Genomic DNA, 23,774 nt, shown 5'->3' with positions numbered 1-23,774 from the left:
TAGGGCATGATGGAATCAAACCACCATACATCTACATGTAAAGCAGTTGCTCTTCCATTGAGCTAGCACCCTTTAAAAAATGATCATACAATGTGTAATTTTCTCCATTATCTTGGTTCTTATCTTTTGAGTTCATCCTAATCATTTATTTAGTAACTTATAACTATTTTCTATATATAATTAGTGTATCTTTATCTTTATTTTTTATTAGATGGAAGTATAATTGATTAGTACACTTAGAAATAGCTAAATTTCCTCTATCTACATCATGTATATTTCTCATTAAGTTCTACATCATACAGTTAGAAATATCAATCATCATATAAATTAAACATCATCATTGTCAAAAATTATTTAAAAATCTAATCATGACTCACAACAAGTCTTAATCAACACTTGATTATAATACTATTCATTTTTCTCTAAAGTTCAACCTTTAGACCTAATTAGCCCTACCAATGATTTCTCTATCTTTTGTTGAAAATTTTATATTTCTTTAACACAAACTCATTAACCCTTTTTTTTATTCAAACACCCCATTCTCTTATCACATTGATGATTTTTAGTCACATACTATAAATGAAAACATTCAAATGGTAAAATATAAGAACTTGCTCAACAAAAAGTGAACAACAAGTCAAATGGTACAATATAAGAACTTTCTCAACTACAGTTAAGGTACCATGTGATTTATAGTCACATACTATAGATGAAAATATTCAAATGGTACAATTGAAGATTTTCAGTCACATATTGTTCACCATTTTTTGCCCCTCCTTCCAAGATCTAGTTTCTAGGGTGTCAACCATGGTTTGCATATGTTAAACTTTTTATTTTGCCATGCAAGCCAATGACGATAGGACAAGAGGCTTTGACTTTCCCTTTTTTAGGCCCATGTCTTTTAAGATTTTTTCATCATATGAAGGTTGAAGTTGTGATCATGCACTCATTCCTCTTCTTGCATAGTCATAGGTAGTTAGGGAGTAACTATCAGTTAAGTTACAAAAATACATAATAGTCAAAACTAGGAAAGTCATGGCTTCATAGCTCAAGGGGAAAGTGTTAAGTTTCAAGTTACAAGGATGTGATTAAACATGAATCATATGATCACAATTAGTTTCAACTTTAAGTGAATTCAAGTTGTGACCATGCAAAAGATGACTATAGTGATCCATCTATGTACTTTTACATCATCATAGAGGATCAAAGTTAACCATGAGTCAAGGTGGTCATGCTATGAAATTTCCTTATCTCTTATCTTCACATGGAGTCAAGGGAAAACCAAGGTTAGTGTGGCAAAGTCACAAAAATATTTTGAGTGCATGGTCACAAGGTTAAAAGCTAGGATCAAAGTTAAGATCGTGAATGAGTGATGAGCAGACACATGTCTCTGTGGCTCCAATTCATGTGAAGTTTTTCATCACATTGTCACAAGGTTCACGTGAGTCATTCTCATTGAATGAGGGAAAATTGATCAATCAATGTGCTCTATCAAATGGCTTGAATTTATTGAGTTGCAAACATGCAAAAGTTAGCAGATCATTCAAGTCAAATGTTTGCATGATCGCTCATGGTTGGAATCTATCCATAGTTAGAGTTGCAAAGTGATGATTCCCTTGTTCATACTATCACATGGAGTTAATATGGAGCTAGGTTAAGGTTGTGATGAAGTGATCAATAGTTAGAGGGATGTCTTCATACCCTCATAGGTCAAAATGGTAAAAGAAGGAAAACAAATGTGAGGTTACAATCAAATGGAAAGTTAGATTCATAAGGTTTTTACAACATCACATGGTTTGATCTACAATTAAGATAAATAGTGGTGATGTTGCAAGAAGCATCAAATGGTGAAGGATATGGTCTTTGCATGGTCCCAGGCATTAGAGATGCAGTCAAGTTTTGAGTTGTGATGGTGTGATAGTAGTTAAGTTATTGGTTTTTGCATGGTCACATGCATTTTATGTCACATTTAATGAAGGTGATGAACATGTGAATGGCATCTAATAGTCAAAGAGGGAAGTCATCACAACTTCATACATTAATGCTAGCATCTTACCTTTCAGTTGAAAATTTACGAAGGAGGCCATTTTCATTCATTCAAAACATCACACAATTAAAAGGAAGTTGAGACATAAAGTTTGTGAAGCAACAAAACAAGGTAGCCATGGGGCAACATGAAGAAGGATGACTGGGAAAGGTGGAAGAATAATTCGATGGCATTAGGCTATGTGGTGAAGTTTGGTGGTCAACTCTTTTTGACTTGATACAACATAGCTGATTTGGCATGTCAAGAACAAAGAGAAGTAGCTCTTTAATGGAAAATCAGCTCCTCAATCACTTGAAACCACTATTTTGAGCATTCTCCATGCCTATTAAATGCAAAAGACACTTCGTCACTACCTTGTTTATACATCTATCTAGACAAAGCATTAAAGGCAGCCATTTTTGTTCTAATTTTTGCACAATTTTGGATTTTCCACATATGATTATGTGTTCAATGAGATATTTCTTGGATCATTAGTGATTGTTTTTTGTATTTGTAGGGAGTCATTGAGTTTTGGCTAATAGTAGAAGTTTCTTCAGTTATGCTTGAGCTATAAAAGAATGTTTTGAAAATCCTGCAAAGGTCGGTCTTTTCTTTGATTCTATAGTAGTTGTATTCTATGCTTTTCTACTTTAATTCCCCTTTCTCCTATGAATGAATATGATTCTCAGTTGTATCTCCTTCTTCATTAACATATTGTGCAAATATCTTCTTGCCTTATATTGATGTATTGCTTACATTCTTCAATTATATGTTGTGTCCATTTTATCTTTGAATGATATATAGTGAAGTTCCTTCCTTATACCATTTCATTGATTTCTAATATGTGTATGATCAATTAGTCAAAGTTAAGATAGAATCTATGTATCTGAGGATTATATTGATGAACTATGCTTCCTTGGGCTGAGATAGGATTGATCAGTACTATTTGGTGTATCACCCCCTCTAGATTAGAATAGGTAGTTTGCCTTCATGTATTCCTTCTCCCTTTTCCTCTCAAAAATAGTTAGGTGCACCCTGATAGTAAGGAAGCTAACCTTCTTCGAAGACTCAATCTCTAATTGCAAAGTCCCACACTTTCAAGATTATTTCCATGTTACACAAGGTTTCTTTTAGGTAAAATCTTTAGGAAAGGTTGCAAACTTTCATGTCAACACATACTATTGGTGAACCTAGAGTAGGAAAGACAACTATTTTTGAGGGACTAATTTCTCAATGAATAGCTTTTGGAGATGTTCCTAAGATAATTGAGGATAAAAAGGTTTGTTTCTTACCTATTTCATGTTAAGATTCAATGTTTCCTAAATATTGAATGCTAATTCATAATTTCTTAACTGTTTGGGTGTATAATACTTATTGTGTAGGAATCTATTTCTCATGTGAAGTCTATGCCTAGGTTTAGATGAGGCTAATAGAAAGTAATTCCTTGATGCCTGTTATTAATCTATACATGGAGCTACTTGTTTTAGGTACCAAGTATCATGGAGAGTTTGAAGAAAGACTAAAAAAACTAATGGATGAAATCAAATAGAGTGATGAGAACATACATTTCATAGATGAAGTCCATACTTTATTTGTAGTAGGTAAAGTAGAAGGGACAATTGATGAAACCAATATACTAAATCCATCTCTCACATGAGGTGAAATATAGGTCTTATAGCTAGCCTCAAGTGTGAAAATATTGAACTCTTAATAGTCATGTGTCAAACCTCTTAAAATAAGACATGAGTACATATCGATGTTTTAATATGGCTATCCTTAAAAAGATGTAATATATTGTTTGCTACAATTCATTGGGGCAACCACCTTGGATGAATACAAAAACCACATTGAAAAAGATCCAGCTCTAGAGAGAAGATTCCAAACTATACAAGAACAAGAGCCATCTGTGGATGAGACAATACAGATATTGGGAAGACTGCATGAATGATATGAACTTCATCATAAGCTCCATTATTTTGATGAGGCTTTAGAGTCTTCTACCAAATTATCATATCAATACATTAGGTATATTATTTTTATACAATACTAATAGTTATTAATTGCATGTGCATTTTAAGAGCTTTGGATGAATTAGAAGGCAAGTGATTACATCTAAGATCCATCATAGTGATGGACTTTGATCCTTTGCCTTTTTTTGGAAATTTGTTGGAAATGTTATGAATTTTCTTTATTTCTTTTATTTGCATATTTTAGGAAATGAAAAATTACATTTTAATGACATCTACTATGTGAAGTGATTGTTTCCTCCCTGACAAAGAAATTGATCTAAGTGATTGTTTCCTCCCTAACAAAGAAATTGATCTAGTTGATGAGGTTGGATCTCATGTGAACCTCTACCATTCATAGGTTCATTGTTATTTGTATCTATTAATTGTTAACCAATTGATGATCTAATTTTGAGGAAATTTCATAGATCATGTTGAAGTTTCTTCTTTCTAATGAAACCTTTTTGTTAGAACTAGCTTCCCGAGGAAGAAAAATAACTTGACGAAGAACCGAGGTAGATCACAAAAGAGAAGAATGAAGCTATTCAAAGCCAAGATTTTGAAAATGCGTTAGATTATGTTTGAGTTTGATTAATGCACTCCTTGAATATGCCTTTTGTAAAATTTGAAAAATTGCACACTTTAAAATTTTAATTTATGGTAATTTCTGAGACTATTCTTTTGCTACAATATCTTATGGTGAAAGGCTAGAGAGCTCTAAGATTGTGAGATGGAACTGAGGGCACAAATTGTGGCTATAATGTAGAAAGGAAAAGAGAAATAAAAGGTAGAGAATGAATTAGGGATGGAGGCCCAGTTGTAACTGAGGTAGATATTTAGTAAATTATGTCTACATTGACATGTATTCAAGTTCAAAAGGTATTGTCAAATGAGTTTGAAAAAATCTTACAAATGGAGGATATGCTTCATCAACATGTCATTGGGAAAGATGAGGTCATCAAAGCTATCAACCAAGCCATCCTCCATACAAGAGTTGGCTTGAAAAACCAAAACATGCCAATTGAAAGTTTCATTTTCTTAGGTACTACATGTGTTGGAAACTTAGAGCTTGCCAAGGCATTGACATCATACTATTTTGGTTCTAAGGAGGAATTGAAAAGGCTGGATATGAGTGAATGCATGGAAAGGCACACTATTTCCAATATTATTGGCTCAACCCCAAGATATGTGGAATAAACTAAAAAAGGGCAACTAACTAAATTTGTTAGATGATACCCTTATAGTGTTGTCCTTTTTGATGAAATTGAGAAGACTCATCCTGATGTATTCAATATGACACTTCAAATCCTTCAAGATGCAAGACTCATGAAAAACAAAGGTAGGACTATTGACTTTAAGAATACTCTCTTGATCATGACTTCTAATGTTGGCAATAAAGTGATTCAGGGGGTGGAGAAACCTCATATATCTGGTTTCCTTTTTTATTTTAAAGATAAAAAAGTATAAAAAGATCGCAATTACACAAGAATAAAAAACCATGTCTTGGAACAACTAAAGAGGTAGTTTTGCCCCAAGTTCTTAAATTCACTAGATGAAACAATTATGTTTAGATAGATGACCAAGAAAGAGGTGAAATAAATTGGAGGTATAATGCTAAAAGAAGTTATTAAATGAATTAAAGTCAAATAAATTGATCTTCAAGTAATAGAACACTTCACAGACAAAGTTGTAGATGAAGTTTCTAGTCCCAACTATGGTGCAAGATCACTATGTGGAGAGATTATGAGGTTGTTAGAGGATAGCATGGCTAAAAAGATGCTCTCTAGTGAGATCAAAGAGGGTGATTTGGATATAGTAGATGTAAATGAGGATGGGAAAGTGGTTGTATTAAATGGAAATGGAAGCATTCTCATTGTAACTCCATCTACAACAATAGTTTTGTCATCCCTAGAAGAATCTTTGTCATCCTCAAAAGTAGTGTCATCCTTAGTAGTAAGAACATCTTCCCCAGAAGCAACTTCATCATCCTCAATAACTGTTGTCTAGGAAAACAGATCATATATTTGGGAGGCTAAGGATTACTGAAATTTGTTAGTATTACATAAATGGTAAATGTAAATAATTCTTCCTAGCTAGAAGTTATTTTTTGTTTTAATAGAATTTCACTCCCTACTTGGATGTAAGACTAGTGTGGACTAAAAACTTGAGAGAATCTATTTGGTTCAATTCTAAAGGTAAATTATTTCTACTATTTTATGTATTGTATTACTTCCCTTGGGTTAGACCTATCATTGCCCCCAATGATGGGGACACAACCCCAGGAACAGAATGGACACAATAGAAAAGGGAAATTGTATTAATCTAAAAAATAAGCTAGTACATTCAGTACAGAGAAAATAAACTTCAAAACATGCCCTAAGGGCTTACAATAGCATAAATGTGGAGATAATTTCTCCTTTTAGTACCTCGTCTCAAACTCCACTCTGAACTGCCTTTTACAATGCCAAAAATCTCCTTAAATAGACCCCAGAGGGTTAAGGACTAGGAGTACATTCTAGAAAGTGCTAGTAGGCATCCACCAACCAAATAGAAGGTTCCAGAAGCTACGTTAGAAGTCGGTGCAAATCTAGAAGAATCCAAAAATGGTAACCGAACTTCTAGGAGGCATAACTTTTGAACCGTAGCTCTGATTGATGAACTGTTTACATTTTTGGAAAGCTTTCAAAGTGCTCTATAGCCCTATGGACAGCTTTGCTTGTCCCCCATTTTTTGGCCCTTTTTGAGGTCATTTAATGCCCCTAACTTGACTTTGAAGCATTCTTAGGAGGTCTCCAAAACCTGAAAAACTATAATAACTTTACAATCGTGGGGCCTTTTGACCTAATTCTTTTTCTGGAATGCTCTAAATTACAATTACATTCATCTGCTCAATTCACACCTTCTAGTTCACCAAAATGATGGCCCAATTACATGCTCCTATTTTTTCAAGATTTTCTAGCACACTGATAGTTGAACTATGAGAGTTGGAACCTTTATTTGACCCAAATGGGTGTCCAAAAATGAAAACACATGAAGCAAAAACTAAGTCTAAGTACATTTTTTTGGGTGACACGGGATTGCCCTTATACCTTTGGATGCTCTTGCATCACCCAATTATATTTGTGATGAATATTTAAGTTTGGTGCAATGGAATTGACCAAAACAAATGTCATTTCTTCAATGTTTATTAGTTTCTTAGAGGGGAATGGTAGTTGTAGTCACTTTTATGTTTTCCTCTTATTGGAAAAGGTCAACACCTATTTGTAACCTTGTCATATCAAATATTTTATCCCATTGTTATGGTGAAATAATTTCTATGAGAGGCTTGAAAAACTAGATATTTTATTTATATTTTTTATATGTATTTGTGTGTACCTACATGCATAAGAAATGGTCACTACATTTTCCCCTCTCTAAGTATTATTTTAAAAGGTTGAGGATGATGAATCATGTAATCAAGGAAAAGGGAAAATTGGATTTGGTTTCATTCAATCTAAAAAAATCATTTATGGCTCATTCTTTCTTGACAATTATTCTTTTGAATGTGTTTGGTCCATAGCCATGCATGATTGATTGATTCAAGAGTAATTGATATGATGAAAATTGATGTGTTAGGAATAATAAATTTAGGATGAATTTTAAAGATGGTTCCAAAATTAGGATGTTTATCATAGATAACTATCATCCAATTCACTTGCACAACCTCCTTGAACTTAATAAGAATGTGATTGTGCTATATACTATGGAAAATAAAAATCATGGGGATTTGGCCTTTGACTTGATCTTTGTTCTCTGGAAAATGCACCAAATTTTAATAGTTATGATGGTGACTATGTTGAGACAAAAGATGAAAGTGAGTGATAGTGATGATAGAAATCAAGAAGAGAATTGATCCAAAAATAGGAGACTAGATAAAAGTGAGAAGATAATGAATGTAAAGATAAGAAATTTTTTGAATTTAAATTATTGAAGACATGTAGGAGGAAGTAATATAGACTAGACGCATTTTATGGTGGGCTCTTCTCAGGTTTTGATGTTTTAGATGGCTTACTAGACATACAACCACACTAACAAGTTTCTTTGATTGGCATTTTTTTTTCTATTGATTAGTTTTTCCATGATGGAATTGCAAATGAGAGATATAACTGAGGGGTTATAGAATTTGAAAAGGAATATGCTTGTAATTTCTACATGGAAAAGGAAATGGTAACTACTTGATGCAGTGCAAGGTAGAAGAATCCCCAAAGGAGATGTCCTAGCTCCCAATAAATAACTACACAAATAGAAGAATAAATAATAACACTAATATTTAGATCCAAAATAATGCAAATTCTCATAATATAATCATAAAATTTACATCCAACATGCCTAGCTGTAAGGACTTCTAGGTTACAAAAAAATACATAACCAATTACAATAGTAATTCTACAAGATTCCTCAAGATCCAACCCCAACTCTAGCTAGTCCAAATCCACATGCTGGTAGAAACCTCCAAGGAAGATCTCAACTTGTGCTCACAATCCCACCAAGAAATCTCTTTGTTTTCCAAGCCTTAGCTACTAGCCCTTCTCAAACTTTATCCAAAATGTAAGTGTAAACTACCCTACATTGGGCACTCTATTCACACATTCTAGAAAATTTTGCTTACTCAGCTATTCCATCTTCCTTGCTCTTCTCCAAGTTGGATGATGATTAATGACAAGGTAAGGCCCTCTACTTATACAAAAGTAAGGCACAAGTTGGCCACAAGCAAGTTATATTAAATAAACCTTCAAGCCATAAGTTACATTTAATAATGCCACGTATTAAATGCCTTTTCCCTCTTTTCTCCATTTTAGTTTTTCTTTTTAAAAATTCTTCTATTTTTTGTCACTTTCTCTCTCCTCCACAATGTTTTTCTTTTTATTAATATTTTTTCTTTTTTCTTTTAATATAAATAAATAAATATTTAAAAAAAAAAAATGATTTCCCCCTTGATTTTCTGATGCAAGATGCTCCTACATCAGACTCCCTATGTATATAGAAAAGTGTGTACTACACTTTGACACCAAAACAAATATCTACAACCATCTTTATCTTCACCAAAGGCTTGCACTCCAATAGAGGGCAGAAAACCAATATGCAAATCATCCACATCTGCATCCATTTATTAAACACCAAAATCTCAATCATCCAATCAGCATGCTCACTCCTAGGAACAAACTGAACATAATGCTTCATTAGTAAATCCACATCCACAATAGCAACTAGTGAATCGACACCAACAAAAAACTCAACATCAATAGTAATATGTAGATCTCCATCGACACATTCCAAACTCACAACATTAGCAGTCTCATTGCTCACAACAAGATGCTTTGCAACATATAAGTCACCACCAATTGAAATTAGATCATCCATGACCAAGTGCTCTACAATCTCCATGTTAGACTCAACAACCTGATCATGGAAACCAATCTCCATCCTAACATCAACAAGGTTAGGAATATCCTCGGCAATAATCTCTAGTTTCTCTATAGTTTCTATATCAAACTCCACAAAATGATAAAGAAAACCAACCTCTACCTTGACCTTGCCATGCCCTCTTCTTTGTCAAACAAGTATTTTAGATGGCCATAAAACTCTCTTCTAGATTAATAGACTCCAACTCCACAAATCTATACAAAACTCAACCATACCTTCCTTAACTCAATCAACTAAATTAGCATCAAACCAAGCAAACATCTTTGGAAACCTTTTCTCCACCACATCACAGAGATTCACAATCACCTTAGTGGTCAATCCTCTTGGAGCCATCTTCCAAGATCTTCACAAGTATCTAATCAACTTCCATTATCTTAAGAATTTTGTTACCATGAATTAAAAGTCTTTCTATTTTAATGACACATTTCTCTTCCCAACCTAGAAGTCTATACAATGTGACTATTGTTCCAATTCCATAATATTATGTATCTTCTTTGTGTGACTAAGACATAAGAAATGATGTTGTACTTGGAAACCTATAAAGGGGTGATTCAAAAAAATTAGTTTCCTTTACTAGATTACAAAATAAGCATCTAATCAACTTCCATAATCTTAGGCATCTTTGTCACCACCAATTGTCATTTCCTAATATATTTCTATTTTGATGACTCATTTTTCTTCCCACCCTATGTCCACATAGTGTGACTATTGTAGCACCCCCAAGGAAGTTTTCATTTTAAGTTTTTAGTCATCCCTTTTCCATTAAACAAAGAAACCAGCAGTTGTTATAATTTAAGGCAAGAGGTTTCCAACTACAGTAGCTACCACAACTTTTTTTGGATATATATCATTCATAAGTGTATGAAAACATCCAAACCTAGTAAGAAATAACATAACTAGGAAAACAAAAGAATATGGATAATGTGTGCACTCAACTACAAGATTTAGATAGGGGACAACTGGGAAAAATCATTAAATTAGCAATATAACAAAAATATGAGCTAGTTTACAATTTCTAACATAATAGAACAAGACAATGGTGAAATAATACAACCTAGAACACTAATCAAAATAGAAATGCATAGCTGGTGGGTGAAATGAGAAGAGGTCTTAGAGAAAGACACATATATCTTCAAAAAATTTAATTTTTTCAAAGACTTTTGGTGTTGTAAATTTTTTAATCAAGACTAGTGGTATCTTGCACCACATATTAGTTGCTAACATAGCTATATTTTACCATTATTTTAGGTGAAGACTCCCATCAATAAAGGTTGATAATAAGACCAACTCCATTGCTAGAGGTATTAGAGCTTGCCTAAAAAGTACCCTTCGCTCCTTAAAAGACATGGTAGTGATGAGTGTAGGGAATTGCATGTTGGTGATGATTGAAAGTATTATTCTATAAATAATACATGATGGTCGATCCCCTATTGCAAGCTCTATATAAATTTTTTTTTGGTGGCATCAGGAAAGCTATAGAGAAACATGCCATGCAAACTAGATACCATTTATGAGGCTCTTACATGTGCATAAGGAAACATTTCTCCCATTGACAAACCCCTATGTGCCATTTTTAATACCTTCATGTTCATACCAAGCTTAATCTCTCTACTATTTTTTCTTGGGTGGTGGGAGAGTGAGGGGGGGGGGGGGGGGCTGTGGAATTTATAATTGATAATGAGGTTCAAGGCCAAGCATATTATTATATTTGACTATCACAAGTACATCAATCAATGATTTCTTTTCTTGGGAATGTCCATTGGTCTTTTACATCCATCATAGCACTGGTCACTTCATCTTTACCATGTGCTTGTTCTTTATAACAATCATATTTTCATTTCACTACAAATATAGGAGTCACATGTTTTGATCTAACTACAAATATTGATGGTAACATACCTATCTCTACCTTTCCTAGAAGCTGAAAAGAATCAATACCCACCTCAACCTCAAACATAGCTATGTTTGAAAGAGAATACGTTGCTTCTACCCACCACTATAAACAAAACCCACACAAACTCTCAACAACATCCTTAAAAAACATGCATTCCATTGGAATCTCACAAGCTCTATGGAACTAGTAGCTGATTGGAATGGGATGATATAAGTACCCACAACAAGTAGTACAAGCCAATACAGTCTCTTAGGAATCATTATCTTGGAATTGTCCACTTCTCCTGCTAGTGTACTTACCAACTCCCAATAATTGAAATTTGGATTCTATAAAAGTGTATTTAGAAACTCGGCTATAAACTCAAAGTTTTAAATCAACCTACACTCATGTAACTTATTTAAAAGACAAGAATTTCATATGAAAAAAATTTAGTGCCATAATTTTGATGCATGATTAAATAAAAAAGTTAAAAGACCAGATCATTATGGTGAAATCTATGTTGTTAGTGGTTCATTGAGGGTTGTATATGTTATAATTGTGACAATAAGCTCAAGCCCCAATAATGTCATTTAATATGATGAAGGTTAGGGGAAACCATTCATCCAACTTGATCCCTAACTAGTTACTTTACCCTTGCATTGCATATCCCTGTAAATACTTAACAAAAAATAAATCTTAAATTTATGCTTGCTATTTTTATGTAGCAAGAGAAGTGATCTAAAATAATAATTATTCTCAAAATCTAACCTTTGTGATACTTTTTATACTGGGGATGGCCTCATATTAAGTTTTTTTCTACAACTTCTCTCTATATATTTTTAAAATAGTTTAAGAATTGCAATTTAGGATGTAATGCATGCATCAACTAATTCAAATTTGAAAAAGCATATCTGACTTATATTTGAAATACAATCCGAACATATATTTTCTTATACATTTTTATCAACATGCCAAATTATTTGGCATGCAAAGATAATATACAGTTAACAATCTAATTAAAAATGGAAAAGTAAACACTCAAGGGGGGGGGTGGGGGTGTATCAGTACTTAAAATTTTATTCTTTAAAATAATTCACCATACATCCATCTCACAATCTATACATGTAAACTAAAATACCAAACTAAGCATAAACATTCATAGTTTGAAATTAAATAAATATTCACACATATGAAAAAAGATATGATTACCCAAAAACCCTCCAATGAGAAGGTAAAACTAGGGTGGGGATGACACCCACAAATCTTCACTACTAAAGTTGTAAAGTGTATCCAATGAAGGTTACAATGTTTGATCATAAAATATGTTCTACCTTGTTAAAGGCTTACAAAGACTATTAGGTCTTACCCTATTAAAGGATTTCAACACTCTATTATAAGTGTGTCTAGTAAGAGGACTTCATCTCACAATGAAGTAAGCACCTTGTTGAAGGATTTATCTTAGCCTATTAAGACTACTCTATTAAGATATTTAACTAATTTACCTATTAGAATGTTCTAGCAATGATCCTTTGATTAGCACTTTTCTACTTGAGGTTAGATTACCTCTTTGCATGTATCCTTGATCCTTGTTTGATCAGATGTATCTCTTCTATCCTCTATCTCCTTCAATCTATTCTCCTCTAACTAATTCTACAATTCATGTCTCTTGATCACAATTCCTTAGTCACACTTTAATACTCTATTTGCGCACACAAACTTCTCTCTCTACTCTTCTCCTTCTTTCTCTATCACATTTTTGTATTAAGGTTTACCATCCTTATGAAGATCTTTGTGACATAGGGTTAGGTATGAATCAATGATTTTGATTCACCCATATTTCCACTTAATCCCTCTCTATTCTAATTGGTTGCATGTACTACATTGGGATCATCAATTAAGATCCATTCTTATCATCTAGAACCAGAAAATATATCCTAATTGAGTTGGCTCTAAAATGGTTTGCCATAGGATTTTTTCCCATTACAAACAACTATGCCAAAATTGTAAAACTCGACACTTGAAGTCTCTAATGCTCAGCATCAAGTGCAACTTCAATGATGGAACTCAACATCTAAATGGCTCAACATCCTTTGATTACTTGGCTCTTGAATCACTCAGCATCATCGTTCTACTCAGAACTTGAGTGACTCAAAAATAATTGTGTACTTGGCATACACCAAAAATCTTACTCAGTATGGACTATCTAACATGTTATTCTTGGCATGTATTACTCATTTGGCATGAACTAACTTGTAAATGACATTAAGTGTCTAGACACTCATATGTCAAAACCAATATGAGATTAAAAATCTCTGCCTTTGACATGAGTGACTCAACACTAACTGTTTACTTGGCATGCACCAAAAATCTTACTTGGTATGCACTATCTAACATGTTATTCTTGGCATTTATTACTTGTTCAGCATGAACTAACTTGTAAATGACATAAGTGTATAGACACTCATATGTCAAAACCAATATGAGATTAATAATCTCTCCTTTTGACATGAGTGAAAAAACACTTGGTCATGCATGAATATCCTTAACTTATAAACATAACTTAGATAATCACTAATTTCACTTGGTATATATACAAAATTTTAAATTTCAAATGTTTGCAAACCTTGACTTTATAGTCATACCTCAAAATCTTATAACTCCCCTTGAGTTGATTAATTTTTCTTGAATCTTCAATCAATAGTCCTTCAATACTTGTGCTAAGTAAATGTCCATATGTTGTACTCTATTTCTATCTTTGACTCCCCCTTTGTTTGGTCTCCCACAAAACTTTATTTGTTCCTCTCTTGGTGTCAATGTAACTCAAAAATTTATTATGCTCCCCCTTTTCTTATTACTCCCAAAACTTAGTAATCCCCCTTTCTTAATACTCCCCCTTTTTGACACTTATGTCAAAGGGTTATACATAAATAGTGTGTTTATCCAAAAAAGATTTATGGATCTCAAGTATTAGCTTCAAAGTTGCATCCCAATTATCACAAGCTACCTCCAAAGATTTAATTTGGATGGACAACTCGGTAGCAAGATGAACTAAAACTTCTAGTGTAGAAAGATGGGGATCTTTCTTCATTAGTGTCTCTACAGAAGCTATTGGAATTACAATAACTCGGGGGGGGGGGGGGGGGAAGGGTGTGAATCATTAATTCAAACTTTTACCTAGAAAAGATTCACCTCACATCCATCTCATAATTCAATAAGTAAACTAAAATATCATATTATGCATGTACATCTAAAGAATTTAAATAAGTAAAAATTCACACATATATGACACAAGATATGATTACCCAGAAACCCTCCAAAGAGAAGGTAAAATTGGGGTGGGAATAACACTCACAAATATTCACTACTACAATAATAAAGTGTATCTAGTGAAGGCTACAATGTTTGATCATGAAACATGATCTACCTATTTACCTGTTAAAGGATTTCAACACCCTATTATAAGTGTGCTTGATTAAAGGAATTCAACTCACAATTAATTAAGAACCTTGTTAGGATAACTCTATTAAGATATTTAATTTATTCACCTATTAGAATGTCTTAGCAATGATCCTAAAATTAACACTCTATTACTTGATGTTAGATCACCTCTATACTGATGTGTACTTGATCCTTTCTGATCAAATGTATCTCTATTTTCCTCTATTTCCTTTCCTTTGTTCTCTTTTAAATAATTCTACAATGTAACTCAATTCATAATACCTTAATCATAGTGAATTCTCTATTTGCACATGAAAACTCTCCTTTTCCTTCAACATTCCTCTCTAAAGAGTTTAGGGTTTGTCTTTCATAAGAACACTTAGGTGATTTAGGGTTAGGTACAAATCAATGGTTGTGATTCACCCATATTTCCACTTAAACTTTCCCTTTTTTCTAATTAGATGCATGTAATGCATAGGAATTCACACTTAAGATTTTTCCTTATCAACAAAAGATAGTAAATCAATTCTTAAGTTGGCTCAAAAATAGTTTACATAGGAGTTTGTGCCAATACAAACAACTATGTCAAAATTGTATTACTCAACATCTGAAGTCCCTGGTGCTCAACACTAACTATAACTTCAATATTATCACTTAGCATCTGAATGACTCAACATGCACTTCTTTCTTGGCACCTAAATCGCTCGGCACATACTATTTTCTTGGCATCTAAAAGACTCGGCACTTGAGTGGCTCGACACTCATTGTTTACTCAGAATGCTCTAACTTATGTGTTGTGCTTAGCATGTGTTACTTGTTCGGCATGGACTAAGTAAATGACTTAAGTGTATAGACACTCACTTGTCAAAACTAATCTAAGATTAAAAATCTCTCCCTTTGACATGAGTGTCAAAAACACTTGGTCATGCAATAGCAATCTTATCCTTATAAGCATAACATAGATTCTATACAAAATATCAAAATATCAAAATTTTACAACTCATGACTTATTAGTCATACCTCAAAATTTCATAACTCCCCCTAAGTTGATTGTTCTATTCTATACTTTGTATCTGAAAAAAAAATATTTCTCCTACTGAGTAGATTTACATAATCTGAGATGATATTCTATTTCACTCTATTGTCTCTATCTCTGTCTCTTAGACTCTTACTTTGTTTCTTGCTCCTTATTCCCCTTTTCTTACTCTCCCCCTTTGCTCTAAATCCCCCTTTTTGACACTTGTGTCAAAGGGTTATACATGAATAGTGTGTTTTTCCAAAAATCATTTGTGGACCTCAAGTATAATCATTAGATTTGCATCCCAATTATCACAAGCTACCTCCAATGACTTGATTTGAATGGCCAACTTGATAGCAAGGTGTACTAAGCTTTCAAGTGTAGAAAGATGAGGATCTTTCGTCGTGAAAATTTTAGCATAACTTAGTTCCTTGTGTAGTAACTCCATGTGTGGATTCAATGTTGACTAGATGATTATAAGTTTAGTCCTGATGTTGGCTTCATCTGCTTGCAATGTTGCTAAATGACTTTGGGATTGTAAGAGAGACATGAAATGTTTCTCATTCTAAGTTGGAGACTTTGGAAAAGTAATACCAGATGACTATATATGACTCTCCAAACTCAGGATGAGACTCCTTACTTCTTATGTGAAGAATGTGGGATTACACAATTTGGTGTACAAAGAGAAAATATTCTCTAGTACCTTCTTCACACTCTATATTTTGGTTGCTAACTCAACCTATGATAGTGCAATGACACTTGATATCTTTTCATTGACTTTATTCTAGAACTTTTTCTTAGACCATTCAAGTAATTTTACATTTGTATCTAGGTCTATGTCACTAACCCTCTCCACTATATTGGTTAATTGTTCAATGATGGGTTTTTTTTCCTCTAGAGACAGAAAACTGAATGCATCAATAAAAATTTCTTTGATATCAATCAAAGCTTGCTTCTATCTATGCTCCCTTCTAAGTAGTTCTTGATTTTTCTTCTTTGCTAAGGCCTCTTGTAGAATGCACATCTACTCAATTATGATTGTTGCCAAATAAAATTTAGGCAATACAATCTCTTCATCTAGGCTCACATCACCATATGGTTTTACCTCTTCTACTTTGGATGTGCTTGGACTTGACCTAGAGAATTGGAATGGTGTAGCATTTGTGCTCAGCCTCTAAAGAGCTTGACTAGGATATTACTAGTACTTGTATTACCTATTTCTCCTTTGGCATTGTTGTTAAACTTGACTCTTTAGGCTTTTCCTTCTCTTCCTTAGTATTACTAGTAACACTTTGATCTTGTGCTATAGGTGTAGCTGTATCTACTTGACCTATTAGAACTTGAGTTCTTTCATTCCTTTTTGTCTCACCTTTTTCTTCTCCAACTGTCTCACCCTTATCATTTTCACTTTCCTACATATTTACTATGACTTGAGAGCTCTGCAATAGTGTATTAACATTGGAACTTATTGTCTCCTTCCTTTGATAGACCATAATAGGCAATGAAGATTGTACACATGTGAATTGAGGAGTAACTATAGATGTCTTTTTTGTTTGTACTTCCTCCACTGCAAATACTTTATCTATCTTCTAAAATTCATCTACACTCACTAGTATAGGGTTATTGCAAAGTTTGGCCTAGAGAGTGGATTCAAAAGGTATCTTATTCAACTCATCCTCTATGAGGGAATTTGTTGCTTTTCTCCAGCTACTACCTGGGAGTCTATGTTCATGTTTGTGCCTCCCTCAACTATTTCTTGTTCATTGTATTTTTATTTTTCTTCTTCTTCATTCTCACCTACTTCAATAGGTGTTTACTTAGCTTCCCCAAATGTTGACAGTCCATATGTTAGCTTCCACATTTGTTTGGTCTTTTGTATAACATCTTCAATGTTATCCTATAGTATACTGAATAACCTATAGTTTGGCACAAATATTATAGTATACCTCTTAATGGCTTTTGTTATTTCATCCTTATCTAGTTCTGGCATCACCTGTGCAAGTGTTTTCTCTCTAATTTGTCTTTCAGTATCTAGAAAATAATTCCACCTCTGCTCAACTCTATCATATGAAATTTTAGGTATGGAATTGAAAATTTCAAGAGGAGTCTTTATAAATACTACCATCATGGCATATAATTCTTCTTTAACTTGATCCTTTTCAATCTTCCCAAGATTGTCAAACTCAATGTGAGAGAATCTAGATAAATTAGCATTATTTCAATTATTCTAATATAAGTTATCTAAATCTGAAAAAGGACTATGACTTACCACTTGAAACTAGTTGTTTCATCTGATTCAATCTTCTCTTCATTAGATTCAACTAGGGAAACATATTTTCTCTTTGGTCTCTTCTAAGACTCTTCAACCTTGCTAGCTTGACTAGATTTCTTCTCCTTTGGTTTGGCTACTCCCTTAGCCTTTTGTGTAGTGGCTCTTGTGCTAGCCCTTGTAGGTACTATAGGCTTAGGTTGAGTAGTTTTTGCAACCTTCTTTTTTTTTCTCACTTCTTGTGCTTTGGCTTTTCTTTTCTTCTTTTTAGTAGTTGCAGGTGCTTTATTGGCTTCTTCTCACTTAGCATCTTCTACAATTTCAACTTCCTCTTCTCGTCGATCTTCTCCTTGACCTTAGGTTCAGGCCAATGGTGCTTGAGCTGGTTTATCCTCTTCTTCTTCATCATCTTCCTCTTCTTCATCATTTGATCATTCATAAAATTTCTCTTTTAACTTCTTCACAAGTTTATTCTTCTTTGTGATGAGTAAGGTAGTCTTCAATTCCATTGTTATCTTTGATTTGGCCAAGTCATAGTTTCCAAAAGTTGTAGCCTCCTTGTCCACTTCTTCTACAAGTAATTTTGTAATTTTTGCAGAGGGTTCATCAACATTAATTTCATAACCCAATGGTTTTAATCATCTTACTCTAGGAACTATTGCACGAACATATGTGAAGTCAATATCAAATAGGAAGAAAACATCATCAAAATGTTTCTCCACTAGTGAAACTGCTATGCTTAGTGTTTTCTTCATTGATTGACTAAAATCTTTGAAATAACTTGTCATGGTTGACTCAAAGTTATTACCTAGTTTCTCAATGAATTCACCTATTTGCACTACAATAGATCTGTTTACCTTCCATGAGACTTTACCAAAGGTGAGAAACGTATTCTATACATAAAAGAATATACATACAAGAATAGATCCAAATTTACATTGTGCACTTTTGGTCTTCCTTATGGCTCCCAAATTCTCAGTCAATTATTTCAACTGCAACTTGACAAGATCATAAGTATGATCTTTCTTCACTATCCTATATCCAAAGTCAACTGGAATGCATGTTACACTATTAAGTTTGTTGGATTGATAGAACTTGTGTGCTATAATCCTTACTGCAAAATAAATTAAGGGATTTGTGATTGTATGTATTTTCATCCCTCATTTATTCCATATAGCCCCTGTATTCCTTTTAATTATCTCTTTTTCTTCACTTCTCATTATCTTGGGCCAATCTAGGGTTGGATACCCCATGACTATATATATAATCTTGTTGGTGATTTTCATTGGTCCATTCTCTAACCATACTAAATTGTCATGTATTCACTCAAATCTATGCTAATCCATTCTGTCTTGAAGATGTTGGGGAAATCTAGGGCACAAGTTAACCCTTTCTTCTCAACAATTTTGAATTCTTCCTTCAGAGCTCCATTTTCACATAATTTCCCATATGTCTCCCTCATTTCATGTCACCTATGCTTCCAATTTTACATGTATATCAACATCTGACATCTGGAATCATCAAAACTCATAGTGATATCATTGACAACACACCTGATGGATCTTGTTTATAGGCTATGTCTAGAATAGCTCTAAAATTAGGTTGTTTGATCTCATTACTTATTAATTTTACATTCAAAAGCTTCCTTTCCCTCTACAACCTTGGCTACTAAATAACTAGATGCCATTTCATAAAACTAGGGTTTGAAAAATATAAACTACATAGCTCAATGCATAATAAATACCTTTTCAATCTTGGTGGAATGGTGTCAAATAACTGTTGAATAAATTTTCAAACACTCAGATCAATTTCTCTAGTTTTCCTTATGTTATTTGTACTCTTCTATGAATTTGAATAATGTCAAATGAGAAAAAATTGATCAAATAGCCCTTAAAACACTGCATTTAATGCTAAGTTCTTACATAGCTGTAAGCTTGGCTTTAACAGAATTTCTAGCTCACTTGACATCCATGTGTTTTTCCATATAGTCAGGAACCATTAAAAGCGTGTCCTACACTAATAAATTTGATAACTTGGCATCAACTAGCATTTCACTCAACAATCATAGTGAAACTTTTCATGCTCAGTAGTAACATTAAAACTAACAAAACTTAAAGTTTGATTCTTGATTCTTAACAACACTTTGCATCTTTATTCATGCATATGTAATATTTTTAAAATTAAATCCTGAGAAATGATGTATAATGTATCCTTTTAAATATCAATCCCACATACCTCTTAATTTCTTAATTTGAGGAGGTGTGATCACCTAGCCTATTGGGTAAAGTGATGACTTCTACACTTGATGTGCTACAATCTTCCTTTCTCTTCCATCTCTTGTTCATCTCATCTCTGACATTCTCAACATCTACCTTTTCTTTGCCTTTTTCAAACTCTCTACTTGGTGCCTTTGACCTTATTTGACAATTTTTGCTTATGTGACCAATCTTCAAACAACTAAAACAGGTGGTTTAACTCAACCACCTTTTGTAATCACTTTTGAAATATGTTCTAATACAATTCTTAGGAACATTTCCATACTCTTGATAGTAGTGAAAAATATAACTTTCATTATAATCCCATTTATAAGAGTTTCCATTGTGCTTTACCTTTAGCTGCTTGTTTGATGACCACTTAGGCTTGGTTTTGCACTCAAAAGCTCTATGTCCATACTTCTAACAGTTGTAACAATGTCCTTCAAATCTTTGACTGTACATGGTCTTGGTTCTACATTCATGTGTTTGATTACCTTGCTTGTTGCACTTATGCCAGTAACCCATGCTCTTCTTCTTGACAATCTAATTTACAATCTTGCTTCTGTAAACATTAGCAGTATGACCTATCTTACCACAATTATGAAAAATAGTTTTTGAATTCTTACCGTTGTTACTTCTTTCTTCACTACTTTTGGATTATTCTCCTAGTTCAGTACTGGTGTATTCCAATCTAGAAGTATCATTATTAGACCTAGGGGATCTCATCAATTGTTCAAAGTACTTGATGGCTTTACTAGGCTTGTTGAAACTATTAGCTAACTCTTTCTCTTTTCAGATCATTTCTCAGTTATTGATTCTATAATTTTAGTGTTGTGATCTCAATGTCTTTACTATTTATTTCATCATTAGAAATCATGATTTGATTCATTGTCTCCAATAGCATGTGAGAAATCTTATTTACCTCTAATGACTTCTCTTCCAATCTACTAGTCAAAATCCTTTTGTCATCTTCAATCATAACTTTGTCTTCCATAGATTTCTTCTTTTTCTCAATCACCTTGCATAGCAATATTGCTTTTGATTCTTGCTCTATCTTTAGATTTCTAACCTCTTCAGCTAGGGTACCATTCTTTTCCATCAAAGCTATAATTGCTACATCAAATTCATTGAAGTTTCCATTTGCAAATAATTTAGTAGTATTCATCTCTTGGTATTGTGTTTCATTCTCTTCAATAGCAATTTCCTTCCTTCTTCTCAATGATTTATTTAAATCATCTCTTACTTCATTCAACTAATGTAGAATGAGTTGTATTCTAATCTCTTGGTTCTCAATAAATTTTCCCAACTTGTAGGCTTTCATTTCCAAGATCTTTTCTCAAACCTAAAAAGCTTTCCCTTTTCAAGAACTTAGCTCTGAGACCAATTGTTGGAATTAAAATAGGAAAAGTAAACTCTAAGATGGGGGGTGAATTAATACTTCAAAATTTTACACATAAAACATTCACCTCACATCCAAATCTGAAATATCATATTATGCATGTACATCTAAAGCATCTAAATAAGTAAACATTCACACATATATGACACAAGATATCATTACCAAGAAACCCTCCAAAGAGAAGGTAAAATTAGGATGGGGATGGCACCCACAAATCTTCACTACTATAGTAATAAAGTGTATCTAATCAAGGCAATAATGTTTGATAATGAAACATGATCTACACTATGAAAGGTCTTCCCTATTAAAGCTTACAAAGACTATTAGGTCTTACCCTATTAAAGGATTTCAACACCTTGTTAGAAGTGTGCCTGATTAAAGGACTTCAACTCAAAATTAAGTAAGCACCTTGTTAGAGGATTTCAATACATTCTATTAGGACTACTCTATAATTCATCTATTAGAATATCTAAGTAATGATATTTTGATTAATACTTTGTTTCTTGATGTTAGATCACCTCTACACTGATGTCTACTTGATCCTTTCTGATCAGATGTACCTCTGTTATCCTCTATTTCCTTTCCTCTATTGTTGTTTAACTAATTTTGCAATGTAACTCAACTCATAATACATTGATCACCATGAATGCTCTATTTTCACATGCAAAGTCTCCTTTACCTTTAGCATTCCTCTCTAAAGATTTTAGGGTTTTTCTTCCTTAAGAAGGCTTAGGTGATTTAGGGTTAGGTATGAATCAATAGCTATGGTTCATCCATATTGTCACTTAAACCTTCCATTTTTTTGATTGGATGCATATAATACATAGGGATTCATATTTAAGATTTTTCCTTATTAACAAAGGATTTCAATTCAATTCTTAAGTTGGCTCTATAATGGTTTATATAGGAGTTTTTGCCAATATAAATACTTATGTCAAAATTGTGTTACTCGGCATCTAAAGTCCTTGGTGCTCAGCACTAATTGTAACTTCAATGTTATCACTCGACATTTGAATGACTCAACATACACTTCTTTCTTGGTACTTGAATCACTTGGTACATGCTATTTGCTCAACATCTAAATGACAAATAATTTGAGTGGTTCAACACTCATTGTTTACTTAACAAGCTCTCTCTTATGTGTTGTGATCACCATATGTTACTTGTTTGGCATGAACTAAGTAAATGAATTAAGTGTATAGATACTCAATTGTCAAAAAAATCTAAGATTAACAAAAGCTATCTCCTTGTGAAGTATTACCATGTGTGGGGTCAACATGGATTAGATGTTGATCAATGTAGCCTAAATATTTGCTTCTTGAGCATGTAGGTCTGCCAATTGGCCTTGGGAATTCATCAAATTCTTGAAGTTCCTTTAACTTTGAATTCGAGAATTAGGTAGTGTAATACCTATTATCTTCATGTTTGCCTCCAAATTATCAATATGGCATTGCACTTCTTGTGTGGACAGAGTTGTATCACACAACTTGGTGTAAAGTGAGAAAATATTCTCTAGAATTTTCTTTACATTATTAATCTTGGTTCCTAATTCAACCTGGCTAAGTGCAATAGGACTTTATTTCTTCTCATTTACCTTTCCTTAAAATTTTCTCTCAAACCATTCAAGTACTTTGACATTTGAATCCAGGTCTACATCATTGATGTGTTCTACAATGGTAACCAACTACTCCATGATAGGCTTATCTTCTACAAGTTCTAGCAAGCTGAATGCATCAAGAAAGATATCCTTAATGTCTTTCAATGCTTGCTTCTACCTATGATCCCTTCTAAGAAGTTCTTGTTTCTTTTTCCTTGCAAGTGAATCTTGTAATATGCTCATTTATTTAATTGTGATTGTGGCAAGGTCAAACATTGGTAGAATAATCTCTTCATCTAGGTTAACATCACCAAATGATGTAGCTTCACCTACCTTGGATGAACTAGGCCATGATGATTTTAATGGTGTAGTTTATACACTTGGCCTCTCAAGTGCTCGACATGGAAGAGTAGAAATTGATGGTAAAGTA

The 23,774-nt window shown here is 33.2% G+C and overlaps 1 pseudogene; it reads left to right on the top strand.

The window, feature by feature from the left end:
• The first annotated feature begins 3,191 nt into the window (after nucleotides 1-3,191).
• Nucleotides 3,192-6,039, top strand: LOC149541573 (chaperone protein ClpC2, chloroplastic-like; annotated as a pseudogene).
• Nucleotides 6,040-23,774: the final 17,735 nt, after the last annotated feature.

The sequence above is a fragment of the Cupressus sempervirens genome, chromosome 8 (assembly GCF_028749045.1).
Source record: "Cupressus sempervirens isolate cs-2001-9-10 chromosome 8, ASM2874904v1, whole genome shotgun sequence".
Lineage (NCBI taxonomy): Eukaryota > Viridiplantae > Streptophyta > Pinopsida > Cupressales > Cupressaceae > Cupressus > Cupressus sempervirens.
Note: the sequence above shows the minus strand (reverse complement) of the source record. Positions and strands in the feature narration are given on the sequence as shown.